The sequence below is a fragment of the Passer montanus genome, unplaced genomic scaffold (assembly GCF_014805655.1).
Source record: "Passer montanus isolate IOZ18808 unplaced genomic scaffold, ASM1480565v1 scaffold78, whole genome shotgun sequence".
Classification (NCBI taxonomy): domain Eukaryota; kingdom Metazoa; phylum Chordata; class Aves; order Passeriformes; family Passeridae; genus Passer; species Passer montanus.
The window spans coordinates 236,638-251,124 of NW_024373034.1; the positions used below are offsets into that span (position 1 = coordinate 236,638).

At 44.0% G+C, this 14,487-nt stretch overlaps 1 protein-coding gene across 3 annotated transcripts in view; it reads left to right on the forward strand.

Moving 5' to 3' along the window:
• Positions 1–14,487, forward strand: part of SLC45A4 (solute carrier family 45 member 4) — an 85,074-nt gene that overhangs the window by 20,492 nt on the left and 50,095 nt on the right. Inside the window, exon 1 of one of the 3 annotated variants that reach the window (XM_039731533.1) lies at positions 1,884–2,046. The exons of the other annotated variants lie outside the window; for them this stretch is intronic. The gene's annotated coding sequence lies outside the window, so the exon portion shown is untranslated. Of the gene's footprint in view, positions 1–1,883; positions 2,047–14,487 lie in introns of those variants that run through there. 3 annotated transcript variants of the gene reach the window in all.

Consider the following 14,487-nt stretch of genomic DNA (forward strand, 5'->3'; position numbering starts at 1 on the left):
ATGGTGTGTCAAGAAACAGAAAACAATTACACTTACGCAACATAACGTGCAATTTTACATGCCACTTGCAGGCTGCTTTATGTATCCCCAGTTTATGTAAGTAATGAAAATTAAATATCATGCTAGCCTGCACAATGCAGTCAGCACAATTAAAGCTAGGAGACTTTAATTGGGAATAAAAAAAACACACACCAGTGCTAAAAAAACACAGTCTTTTATGGCAAGTTTGCAGAGGGTTCTTCCAATTTGGCAGGGCTGCCATAGGGATTGAAGTGTTTTAATGTCCTGAGAGTCACTGGGTGCTGTGTGTTGGGGGTTGTGTTCTGCAGATGTGACAAATACATAATAAATGCCACATGTCAACCTCTCCATGGTGGCCTGGCACATACCCCATCACAGGGCTGGGCTGGACATGAGGAGAGGCAGCTCATGGTCTCTGGTGGGCAGAGCAGCAGGGGATGGTGGGACGGCAGGATGGGACCTTGACTGCAGCTAAACATGAGGAAAAGGTATTGTTCTCCTTCATGATGAAGGACAATTTCAGCAACTTGGGGCCATCACGTTTGCAATATCTCAGGCAGTGAACAGCACCCAGTCCTGCACTTTCCAAGTTGTTGGTTTGCAGCTGTACTTGGCACAACTTTGCCTGAGAGGAGCAAGGAGTCTGTGCTCTGTTTCTGTGGAAATGCCCACTACCTTGGCAGGGACAGGGCAGGCAGAGCCTCCATCCACCCTCAGGCTGCCACTCGTGCTCCCTTTCCAACCAAGAGCACCTCTTCAACCCAGGAGCGGTGACAACGGGCTCATCCTTCATCCGTGGGCAGAGGGAAAAACTCCTGCTACACACACTGTGAAATGAGATGCTGGAAAGAAGCATTTTAGAAAGTATTCTGAGGTTCCTGGTTGATGGCAAGGTGAATATGAGTCAGCAGTGTCCTGGCACCCAGGAGGACCAACCTTGTCCTGGGGCCACCAGGCACAAAATCACCAGCTGAGCAAGGGAGGGGATTGTTTTGTTCTGCTCTGCTCTGCACTGGGGTGGCCTCACCTTGAATATTGTGTGCGGTTTTGGGTACCACAATATTAAATAGAAAGGTATTAGAGAGCAACCAAAGGAGGGTAATGAAGATGGTGAAGGGCCTTGAGGAGACAACGAATATGAGAAATGGCTGAGGACACTTGGCCTGCTCACCCTGGAGGAGACTGAGGGGAGACCTCATTGCAGGGGGGAAGAGGAGGGGCAGATCTGATCTCTTCTCTGTGGTGACCAGTGACACCACTTGAGGAAATGCCCTCATGTTGTGTCCAGGAGGTTTAGGTTGGATATTACAAAAAGTATCTTCACCCAGAGTTGGGTGCAGTTGGGCACTGGAACAGTTTTCCAGGCAAGTGGTCACTGCACCAAGCATAGCAGAGCTCAGGGTGTGTTTGGACAGCTCTCACAGGCACGAGAGTTTGTTTGGATTGTTGGGGATTGTTGGGACTGTCCGGTGCAGGGCCAGGAGTTGGACTCGACTCATGAATATTCCGTGTCACTCTGTGACGCTGCCGCTCTCCAGCCCCGGCCCCGCCATCGCCCGCCTCAGCTCCCCTCATGTGGGCATCCCTGCGGCGCACGCCCGGGCGCCCCCGTAGCCCGCCCGCCGTCACCCAGCAACGCCCCCCGCCCGTCCCCTACCCTGCCCCGAGGCCACGCCCCTCGTTACATATTCATGAGCCCGCCCACAGCCTGAGGGCGCCGCGCCCCTTGATACATATTCATCACCCACACCTCGCGTACCCCCGGGAGGCCACGCCTCCATCGCTGCATATTCATGACCCCGGGGGCGGGAGGGGGCGGAAGCGGAAGCGGAAGCGGGTGCCGGTTCCCGAGGACCCGGTATAAAGCGGCCGCCGCTGCCCGGTGCCGCCGCGCTCGCGCCGCCGTCAGTGACCTCGTCCCTTCCCTCCTTCCCTCCCTCATCCCCCCCGCCCTCCCCGGCGCCGCCGCCTCCCCCCTCCGCCGCACGGAGCAGGTCCCGGGTGCTGGGGGAGACCCGGGGGCAGGTAAGGGGGGCGGCGGGAGCTCGGGCTGTGAGGGGTGTCCGGAGGGAGGACGGCGTGTGGAGGCGAGGGGCGGCTGAGGAGCTGTGGGTGACGGGGTTGAGGGGCTGGTGAAGGTGAGGAAGGGCTTGAGGTGAAGATGAGAAAGGTTTGGGGTTAGGGGCTCTTTTTGGGTGAAAGAGTGTTGGGATTGGAAAGGTGAGAGGATTGAGGAGCTTTGGAGTGTGGGTATGTGAAGTTGTGAAGATGGGAAGACAGCGAGGATCTTGGGGATGAGGGACATGTTGGGCTGCAGAGGTGGAAATTAGAAATGCCATGTGCTGTGGTGACAAATCGGGTCAAAGGAGATGTTGGGAAGGGATGAGGAATGAATGGAGGAATGAGTAAGGTGATGTTGGAGAGGCTTGTGGGGTGTCTGAGACAGCCACCTCTTTCTCATCAGAATTCATTAAGTGCCCATTTAGGATTGTGTTGGGTGGAGACTGCGCTGGAAGAGGACTTGACAAAGGGACCAAAGACGGAAATTAGTGTACCTTTTCAGGCTATTAAACTTCAGTAGCCTGCCATTTGAATAATTCCACGCTTAAGCTGTCACCTGATCTCAAAGCTTTATCACGAAACAATTGTGTCTCTCCTTGCCTGATATGATGGTACTGGGGAAAGAAATTACTTCCAAATTTGCTGTTAAACATCCATGAATGCAGCGATCGTGTATTCAGTGATTTGCAACTCTTAACATGCCTTAATTTAGCACCTTTAGCAGGTGCAAAAACTCTGCTTGACCTTGAAAAATATTCTCTCCGTGGGGGGGTTTTCTGTTGGAGTGCTTTGCCTTCAGTATGCTCTAGGTACAGAGGGGAAAAAGGAGGGGAGGAAAAGATTTTGCCGAGGCTCTGACTTGGCACGGGGTGCAGTGAGTGAATCAATGTTTCTGGAGCCTGGCTAATTCAGGGACTTACAAATGGGAAAGCATAGGAAAGATATTGAGTGTTAGACAGAGGAAATGCTTTCTCCTTCAGGAAAAGAGATGTTACAAGAATTGAATCTACAAGGAGAGGCAGCGCTGGGTACAGAGCACAGCCAAATAACTGCATCATTATGAGGATCTGTGGGAAGGAATTGCACTGTTACAGCATGTATCCTCTCTGCTCTGCAAAAACTGCTCCAGCGTGAGCTGCATCATGTTCCACTGCTGTGATCAGACAGTGCTACTAAAATATTTAGTGAAATATGGCTTGAGCAGGTGCTGGAGCTCAAAGAGTGAGCTGGTGAATACTTTCTGCTTCCCTCCCCAAGTCAGGCTTTTTTGTAAATGTCTGGCAGAGGGGGGTTCCTGATGTGACTGCTCTGCTGTGGCTTGTGTGACTTCTTCCCTCCTACCAGTACTGTGAAAGATAAGGTCTTCCTCACTCGGTTTGTTTAGTGATTATAGTGGATTGATGAAATGTTCAACATGCCTAATTTTTCCCTTCCTAAATAAGGGAAGACGTTTCAGACAAGAGATTAAACTATTTACTTGACACTTTGGCTATAAATGCTTACAGAAGTGCTTTTTGCTGGAAGTTTGAAAGGCTAACACTACCTTAAACTCCTAAAGATGCATCCAGTAGTCTCTGATGCATCCAGAAACATCTGTGAGTTCCTGTTTATGTCAAAGGTAGTGGCAGCTGCTGTCTTGGAAGTGAGATCTTAATTCCCCTATTAATGAGATTAAATTGGATACTTAAGGGAGTTTTCATGACAAAATAACAACTTCCATGATGTAATGGGTGGGATCAGTGGAACAACTTCTATTTTAGTTAGCTATTTGTAATGTCAGAGGCTGGTTTACATGGGTTGGCTTGTGCCTCTCCAAGCAAGTAAATGATAGCAGTTCTTGTGTTCAATTATGTATGACTGAGGCATCTTCAGCAAGAGGAAAATGTGTGGTTCTGCAGATAAACCCTCCTGTGTAACTGTGGGTTAACTCCTGCAGGAATCTGCTGCTCTCTGGGAGTCTGTTGCTGAGAAAGGAATGAGCAGTATCTGCTGACGTGATCTTGCTTGGATGCTGTGGGGACTGCCTGCAATCAAGGGCAATCCTCCCTCTCCAAGCTGAAATGTGCCTTAAAAAATGAGTCCGTTTTAAATATAGTTGTATTATACTGCCTTGTGCTGACAAGGGAGATTGTTTTCTGCTGGAGGTGTCCTTAGTTAGTCATGAGAAGGAGGCAGGAACACTGACTGACAGCTGGTGAACCTGCTGCTCCTTCTGTGTTGTGTGACAGCAGAACTCGAGAGGGGCAACTTTGTCCATGCCTTTTCAGTGGGGTGCACAAGTGGAATATTTTCGTGGCTTCCAGTGGAGCGTGGTGTAACTCTGACTGAAACAATGCACATGCTTGTGTGTTTAAGTACATGTGACCTTAAGTTTTCACACTGAGGCAAGTGTTGAGCTTTCAGAAGTAACTGCCTTGATTCCTCCAGGTGGAAATCCAGGCTCTGAGAGAGCAGGCTGAAGTTGGACCTGTCTCACAGGGCTGTGACCTCCAAGGTTAATTACCTTTAAACTCACTCCAGTCCTGGCAGCTAGAAAATTAGGACTTGGTTATATAATGTTGCTGTGCTTGTATGCTGAGACAGGAATGCATGGACTCTGCCTCTATCCCTGTATAAACTTAAATGGATCATTTATAAAAGCAAGGAGGATACTAACATTGGATGGTACTTGCAGAGTAATTCATCAGTGAACCTGCATCTAACATTTGAAAAACTTTCTTGCAGTCAAAATATGTCACCAACTGAGCAGCTTAGAAAAGATGTTGAAGCTTTAGGGGTTGTGAATTCCTGGGTGGGAACATGACGGCTGGAATGACCTGCAGGTATCAGGTGATGCCTGCAGTTGTGAACACAGCTGCATGTAACACTTCAGGACTTTCAGCAGACACTGATTTAAGCTATGAACAGTTCCTTTACACAAGAGCATTTGATCTTGTCTAGCTTAGTCTGTAAACTCTGCTCGTGGTGCACTGCCTATTTGAGCACCTTATGACTTCCTGCAGCAATTCCTAGAATTGAAAGCCAGTTCCACTGGCAGAATGTGGGCACTGCTGCTTGCATGGTAGGCAAAACCAGTGAAATCCTTCACATTGCTCATCACAAGAAGCTGGAGCTAGCAGTTGCTTTTGAGCTTTACTTGCAGTCTGTAACTCCTCTGCTGCTCTAACAACATAAGCCATCCTAAAATAATTTCATCAAATGATCAAGCAGTATCTGTTGAGCAACAGTGTATGTGTGCTGGTGTCATGTTTGACATAAAAACAAGCTTCACTTGCCCTTCAGACTGTCTGCAATGCTATAGGCTACTTTTAATAGTGTAAAAGCATGCTGAACAGAGGCAGAGCTCTTGAAGTTGAAAAGGAGCTTTCCAGCTGATCTGCCAGGAGAGCCCTGTGGAAGTGACAAGGCTGTCGTGACGGAGGAGGAAGCTTTAGCAGCTTGCAGAGTAATGAGTAATATGAAGAACTGTTTGTGCTGTGTTTTAGTTTTGCAAGGGTCACTCCCATGACCTTTATATCTGTAATAGTTGCAAGATCCCAGGCTGTGACCTGTTCCAACTATGGGCATAAGATTCATCAAAACTCCAACAGAACAGCCTTGTGTGCAGTTGTTTCCCTTAGAGATGGCTTAACTGGTCTGATACCTGTTCTGTTGGAGCTCATGGTCCTTCAGCTTAGTGTCAGCCTTACTGAACACTTTGATTCAGCAGTAGTCCATTGACTTGGGGATTACAGAGTGCGGAGAGCATTGCTTAGCTTAATACACCAGCATTAAACATGGTGTGAGTGAAACAATACTTTTCCTAAGCAGAGCTTGCACCTGCCCAGTAATGGCTGTATCAAGTCCAATAAACTTCCTAGCTGTTGTGTGTTTAAAGCTCCCTGCAAAACCAGAAAACAATCCAGTTGTCAAAGTTGAAGCAGAATGCTGTCAGGATGAGTGACACCATGTGTGTAGCCTGACAGCTGATGTTTCAACCTGAGAGTCACCTTTCAGACAGGAGATCCTGGGCAGCACAGAAAGCAAGCAGGGAAGCAGGCACTGTTAAGCTGCGGAGTGTTGTGAAGTAGGGACTGTGTGCTTTCAGTAAGCTGCTGCTGTCAGGTGACTTTTACGGTCAGCAGCTTATCAGTTACCCACACATCTTGCAGTTGGGTCACAGCCCTGCCCAGAGAAACTACCCAAAGCTTCCACTGGTAAACAGATAATAATATCCAGCATCTGGGACTGTGAGGGGCTCTGGTGTCCAAGCACTGAGTAATTACTGCTCTTCTAAATAACCTGATTACTCTTTAGTATGGTAAAGAAGCATAATATTCCTCCAAGTGAAACAAGGTACTCTGCATGAAAAAGAGCTGATTTCTTGCTGTTAAATCTAGACCTCCAAAAGAGTTGTCCAAGACCAAATTTGCCTTGAGTTAAAAGCTGGGCTTTGGGCATCTCAGTGATGGGTTGAGAGCACTGCAGTGTCTGAGCCATGGAGTGGTTTGTGCTGTGACCTAACTGGCACATGGTGGCTATTAACTAAAGCCCCTTCTTGCTGCTACTTCCAACAAGTGCTGTGCAATCATTTAGACTGCAGCTGGCATACGGCTTTGTAACAACTCGGGACAAGCAGCCAGGTTTCCTCATCAAACTTGCTCTTGGTAAGTGACCCTGGCAAGCATCAGGACACAAGGCTTTTGTTGGGTAATGACTGGGTTTGGCTTAAGAGCTGTTCCTGACCTTGGTTTGGCTCTTGCTGGGATGTATTCTGCTCAAAACATGAATCTCAATCTATAGAGGAAGGGAAGTTGGTCTCTACAATGTGGGCCACTACCAAAACTTAAACCCCAGTTAAAGATGGGGAAGACTTGATTTCCAGGACTCCCATTTATGGAGGCTAAAGACTATTAAACTTCAGCTTTAGGAGACCTGTCTGGCCTGACACTTCAGGCTTGACTCAATCTCTTTGCAGTGTTATATGAAGACTGACTAATCTGGTGGCCTGAGGTATTCTGGGAGAGGACTGAGACATACTTTCCTTGCATGACTGAAATTGTCAGTCAATAGCTGCTGCTCGTGTAGCAAGGCATAAAAGGGTAGGTGATAAAGCTTAGTCCTAAGAGCAAGCCAAAGATACTTTTAAGAAAATTCTAGTGTGTAAGTGGCAGCAGGAAGGTGTTACCCTGAATTGTTTTGCTGAACTCTGTTTGAAGTGGATTTTGTCAGTATTCTGGGGAGAGAAGGTTGGTTCTCTCAGCAGAGTGGAGAGAGGACCTAGTTTCCTCATCTTGTTTTAAATGAGAGCTCTAATGTTTTTGTAACTGAAATTGAAACCAGTGTTATGCTGACCCTGCATATTTTCTATCCTCTGCTGGCTGGCCTGGACTACTTCTGCATGCAGTGTAGTTCATTTATTTTGGAGACTTGAAAACAAGCCATTATCACCCTTCAGTGCCAGATAAATAAATGATCTAACTGGGGGCCGAACCCAGTGTTCTTTTACAAAAGCACAACGGCATGTCACTCTTATCTTCTGCATTCTGCCCTTGAATATATGATCAATCTTTCTGGACCACATCCAGAAACCGGTGGCTTAACCCAGCAAGCGATGACTGCAGAGCAGTCAGATTTCTGTGCCACTTAATTTTCTATCATCACTTACACACAGCAGTCTTCCAGAATACGTTTAAATTAACACTGGTTAACCTACAACTTCCTTATCAATCACATGGAGGCACAAATAACAGAAACAGGAATCAACTCTTAAATAGTCTTGATGCTGGATCTGTGCCTCCAGGTAACTTGAGGGGGTTGATTTTTTGTTTGGTCTTTTTTTTGGGGGGAGAAGGCAGGGTAAAAAATATTCCTCCTATTTCATGAGGGGAATATCTGAGCAAGTACACTGGCCTGAGCAGTCTGGCTCTGGGTACTCCCAGAGGAGTAATTTGACAGTCTGAACTATTGCTCCTTAGAGTAGTGTGGCTGGCCAGCTAACTCCCAAGAGTTCAAAAAATAACCCAAAACAAATGCACAGCTTGCTTTAACACCAGCACTTCTAGTGCACGTCCCGTTTGCTGTCTGATTCGTAGCTGGAGGAATCAGCTTGTGATGTAGGCTTGGTTTTTTTCTTGGCTCTTGTTCTGCTTCTAACTTTGGTGTAGAGGGAAAAAGCTTCCACTTCTCAGTGCACAGGTGCCCTAATAGTTTCCAACATCATAGCACTTCCACCTCCCTAAAAGTCAAATTCCCTTCAATGAACTGAAAAAAGAGAGTGAATGGGCAGTCACCTGTTCCCTTCATGTTCCTACAGTCATTTCTGGCCTTACAGTTGGAGCTTTTTCTGCTCCTTTGTTTTCAAATCACCTTTCCAATTTGTCATCTTCCAGGTACAGCCTGTTCAAAACTCTCATTATGCAGCTGCATAGCAAATCTTTCAGTCTGCTGAAGAAATGGAATTGAATCAGATGAGGTGTGTCCCCTTCCAGGCAATTGCTCTGGAATAGTGTGCGTGACAGTTCAGGGTGCCAGTTGAAAATAAGCCTTTTGACCCTACAGCACTAGTGGGATCTCTAATCTTCTTTGTATGCATATGACCTGGACACTACCACGGCTGTTCAATTGTGTAGCAGCCCCTAATTAATCTGTATATAAAAGGGTTTGGGTTCCCATACAGTGAATTTTGTGGTAACATCAGATGCCTGTATGTCTAGTGAGTTTGGTATTATATTTTTAGTAAGTCTTTTACTGGTTAGGAACAGCAGGGTATATTTGTGGACAAGTAATAGCCTTGGTGTGATGACTTAAGATAAAGCCTCACTACTCTGTCCCAGGGTATTCTTAGCCTGTGCCTGGCTAGATCTCTGTAACATCACTTTGTCAATGTAAAACCTAATGAGTCTCAGGGATGTACAGCATAAACTTGACTCTGCTCCTTGAACAATTTCACTGCATCACCCTACCTCTTTGTGGTAGAGATACACTAAAACAAAAATAACCCCAGTGCTCAAATACTGAAACATTCATCAGACTACAAACTTTTAGCTCAGTCCAGCAGCCCAACACTGCGTGGCATTTCCCTCAACTGCACTTAGTAGTTTTCTCCTCCTCATTAACTATGCTCCTAAATTAACACATTCTAAGAGATCAGTTCCAGTTCTTTGTGAAGGCTGGTTACTGAATAACTGGTTGTAATTAATGCCTGAATTTATCACTGGTACAATACTGGCTACACTGTTCCAGCCTCTTTAAGAAGCTCTTTGTCAACAGACTCCCTGTCTGGGTGGCTCTGTGAGGAGTCTCTGTATTGCTGAGTATCTCACTTGCAGGATCCTTCCATGAACCTGCTGAGTTGCCCTGATTGTGGATCACAGCCTCATTCTGTCTGTTTGAAACTTAGTAACTGATGTGTCCCTGATGGCCTTTTCGGACCTCGGAAGTTTTAGGGGCTACCCACTGATAAAGCCATGCTGCTGAGTGTGCCATGGTCTAACATCTATACCAGGGAAAGCTTTAAGTCCCTATGTGCAATTATTGTATTGACTGGATATACATACACACACAAAAGCTTACAAAATTCTTTAAGTATTTTTAAAATTCTTTAAGTATCTTTAAGAATAAGATTTCAGCTTTGCTGCTGTCAAAATGATTTGGAGATCTTGCCCTAAAAGATGGGATAAGAAAGCTGCTGCAGTTCTGTGCTTCAGGCATTCACAGTAAAATTGCTTTCTCTGTGAAAAAAATAGTCTCAAATAAAGAGGTGTTGGTAGTGGTTCTCCAAGCTTTAGTACTAAAGGTGTATTTTCTAATAAGGGTATATGTTTGAATACTTCAGCTCTGTATTTATAATACCTTCACTATGCACTGTCCTGTCCTTCTTGCATCTAAATGAATGTGGTCAGGATGGAAGTACTGTGCAAATGAAAGAACACTTGGTTTATCTCCAGTGGCAGCATTCAGTTCATTAATACTGCATTTCCCTGTAACTTAGTGGAAGCCTGCCTGTGTCAAAATATTAAATAAAAATGGGTTCCTTATTTTTGCATTATTGACTGTCCAGCATAATTTTTAATTCTTACCTGATACAGTTATGCTCATGCCATTATAATACTTCATTTTCTTACTCACTGTTGATGTAGGGATTAAAGAACTTCCTTTCTCATTGTCTGGGTAATAGTCATATCTTTTCAAAGAATGAGAATAACAAGAACACTGGCCAATTCTTGGCTTTCACCAGTGAAATTTTTAAAATATTGGACTGGACTGAGAGGAAAGCAGGAAGCCAAGGCTGGAAATTTCTCTACTCCATGCTATCTGATAAGGCAAGCAAGAGCCCAGAATTTTCCTTTATTAATTTGTTGGCCTCACAGGACAAACTGGAGCTCTGAGTTGCTTGAAGTGAGCAGCTAAGACTAAAGCTACACAAATCTGTCTTTTTGCATCTGAAAGGGCTTAGGCTTGTAATAGTGCTGTGACCCTTCCAGCCTTGCAGGGAATAATGGAAATACAGCAGGCTTACATGAGCCATGAATACATCCTACATTGTTTATATCTGGGCCTGTAATTTCATGTTAGAACTTTGCTCCCTTCTAAGACTTCCCTGTAGTTTAGGTGAAGAATTAAACTGTAGATTGTGCAGCCAAAGCCTGAAAGTCTGGGAAGCTTTTTTCATCAGGTAGGTGAGGGGTTTCACTCCCAGCTTATGTGGGGAGGCTGTATCCAAAGTGACAGACAGGTGTCACTGCTCCCAGACTGGTGGGATTCAGCTGTGGCTGCAACTTTGAACTGCCAGTGCTTCTGAAATGGTTTAATCTCAGCAAATGGTTGTCAGGCCTGCTCCTCATGGAAGGGAGTTTTTAATAAAAAGCATATGAGAAGGCACATACATGTGTGCAGTTTGTTTTCTGTTCAGCAAAGAAATCTGGGATCAAGCCTCTCAAGATCCTACCCAGATGGCTGATTTAGCCCATGTGTCCTAAAGTAAACTGGAGTCTGTTTTGATTACATTGTTCTTCAGAAGGAATTCACATTTCATACCTGGGAAATTTGTCTATGTAAATTTCAGTTCCATGTTTTGAAGGCTGAGTTTTGTTCTCCTTGCCAGTGAATGTTTAAGCCTGGTTGATGCTCATTGTGACATGACAAGTATTCTTTCACTGGGTAAAATACAGAATACAGTTGCACATTTTATATTCATTGTGTTTTTCCAGACTTCATGTATGAGTGGTGAGCAAGGGCAAACAAAGTCCTCAGAGGAAGATGAAAAAGCTTTCATAGCAAAAACTTGTTTGAGTTATGCACACTGCTGTTCACATTACTACAGATAAGTAGGAAGAATTTTACAGGCACCATGTGAACTCTTTTCCTGCAGGTTTTATTTTTTCCTGATAAACAAAGACATTTTTATCCCCTAATTCACTACCCCAATTAAGTTAACATAAACTGACTGCAGCTTGATTGAAAACCAGAATACAAGTTAAGGGTAGTAGTGTGTCACATCATGGCTGATTTAATGTAGAATTGAAACTTAAATATCTCTTTGGCTTATAAGGAAAGGTTTAAAACTAAATGGAATTATGCCTGTTTTACTATATGATCATATGTACTTCTCCAGAGAGGTCTACGGGTCAAAAGTCTGCTCATGTGTTTTGCAGAAATCTTTATATAGAGGCAATACATTGAACTTTGAAATTTGTTACTGGAAGAATAAAAACTTAACAGGATGATAAATGGATTTCACTTAAATGAGATAACAGGGATGTGGTGCCCCTGTATTATCTGTTAAATCTTGAGTGCTGTACAAAGCAACATTAAATTATTTCAAATCTATTTAGGCTCTTAAAACCTAAAACAGTTAAGGATATATTATGGTTAACTGCTAATTGCTTTAATCGAATATTATTCCTCCTGAAAATCTGTCAGGTGATTATTCAAACAATAAAAACATTAGTTTATTGCATATGCTGGTCCTGTAATTGAAAAAGTAAAATGACTAAGCACAATGTTCTCAGTAAAGCCGCCAAAATAAAATACAGCCCAGAAGGGCAAGCCATGCATTTCATTAAAATAAGGTTCAGTAACCATGAAATTTATCACCCTAAGGGCTTCCTCACTCTGACAAGTGACTAAAGTGTAAAATGTCAAATACCTCTGAACTGACCAGTGACTTGCATTAAGATTTTGTTAATCAAATGCTAGACGTACTTTCCTGTTCACAAGCTACAAGAAATTAATAGTTTTCTTCCTCAGCTTCCTGTGTTGCTGCTGAAGACTCACACCTACACACACAGCACATGCAAATGTCTGTGCCTTTGTGGGCTCTGGGAGAGGGGAAACTGTGTGCTCACAAGTGAAGATGAAAGAGTGGCAGGGAGCAACCTCAGCTTGTAGAGCCACGAGAAGTTGATCCATGAGTGGGGCAAGGAAGGAGTGAACCTGCTGGTTGTCCTCCCCATGATGGATAATAGCCCTTCTGTTACCCATTGCATCTAGAAAATATTCTCCAATTCTGTTACAGCTTGGGCCAGTCATTATCTTCCTGATGGAGAGATCACGTCATGCTGTTCTTTCAACAGCTTCTACATTTAAAACCCTGTGTCAAGACTTTGTTTAGAAATAATCTCATGCCCTTCAGACTTTGTAATCATGTCTTCTGGTTCCTGTCCTTTTGATTATTTCCTCTTCCAGTTTTTTCTGCTTGGCTCAATTTGATGTACAGCGTGCTTTGCTCACTGAAGTGTTTGGCTTGAATGTTGTTGTGCCTGATGAGGAATCATTTGTCATATGAGGTGATCCTCACCTCTAATAGAACATTAGGACAAAAGTGAGGAGATCTCCTTTCAACAGAATGTACTGACTTGGGTTGTGCTTCTCTGCTGGAATCTACAGGTCTTCCTAAAAAATGTGCAATCCCTTCTCTAAACCACTGTCAGGAAGCAGTGTTTGAATAAATATTTATTAGGTTTTTGGTTTTATTTCATGCTATGCTTTTGAATCCTTACAGACAGATCCCTGTTCAGTAAACCTGTTCTTAGTGCATGGGCTGATAATATTTCTGGACCAACACTAGAAAGCTCCTGAAACCCTGCTTGGGAATACTGTTTTGGAATATTCCAGTTACTTGGGAATACTCGAGCTACTCTTCACAGCAATATTTGTGGGAGTTCTTTTAATGTCCTTTGAGTCCAAGTGTCCCACCCACTTCAGTGATGGTTTCATCAAAGTTTGACAGAGTCTGAATATATTCAGGAATGCATGGCACATCCTACTGCTTACTAATAAGATTTGTGAAATCCTACGTGATTGCTAATTTATTAAAACCTTCAAATGTTTCAGAGTAGGATTTCCCTGGAAGACTTCCTGAGTGACCCAGTTCAGGCAATTCTACTTGTCTAGAATCAATTCTAAAATCTCTTCCTTCAACCAGAGGCCTATAACAAGCTATGCAGTATGCCAAAGTGCTCACACTTTTAGAAATTCTAGGCAAAGTTAATGTCACCAGGATAACTGCCAGTTGCTCAAAGCCTCATTCACTTCACATTTTTGCTTAACAGCTGTGTACTTCAAGCAGGTGTAGCACTTCAGATACTTAGGACTATATGCATTGCTATATGAAGGTAACAACTTTTTGTCTTGCTTTTCAAGGACTTGGGGTGGCAAAGTTGAATGACAAATCTGTTAATTTCAATGAACTCTTATTTATAAATGCCTTGCAGACAATGAGACAGCAAAATAATTCAGTAATTAATGTTGTATCCCTTATCAATTCCATGTGTGATAAATGGATTTAGCTGGTTGTGATGTTAGAGAAAGGAATCTGTAAGTGTTAACTGTCTTCATGGGAACTGGGGTGGAAGCCAAGCCACTATCTTGTACCAGAATAAACTGATAAGAGAAAGTGTTCAGTTACAAGTGGAGCAGTTGTTTAAAGAAATAGTCTGAAGATGTAAAACTCTTTGAAAAGTTGAGATTAGGTAATATGTGCAGTATTCATTCAAGTTACCTGACTTTAGTTTTGTAACTTTAACTCATCCCCTGGTAGACATGACAACTGTCCTCCTGGTCTCTCCCACTTCCTCCCATAGATGCAAGCCTGTGATTTCTTCTGCAGCACAGAAGGAGAACATCCCTTTGAAATTTATCTAGTCAGAAACACCAAACAGCTTCAGCCAGGTGTATGTGTGCTCCCATCACCCTTTGTCTGACCTCTGCCATTAGTGATACTCCTTGCTTGGGATGCTGCTGTGGGCAATTGCCACAGCAATTGTTTATCTCCTGGAAGATAAACATCAAGACAGTTTTGAAAATTGAAAAATTTAATATATTATTGCAAGTAGAATCTTGCAATAATAAGTTGCAAGTTGATTAGGAGTTGACAGATCTGGAAATGTGACATCTGGAATACTGTGAGGTCAGGCTCAGCTT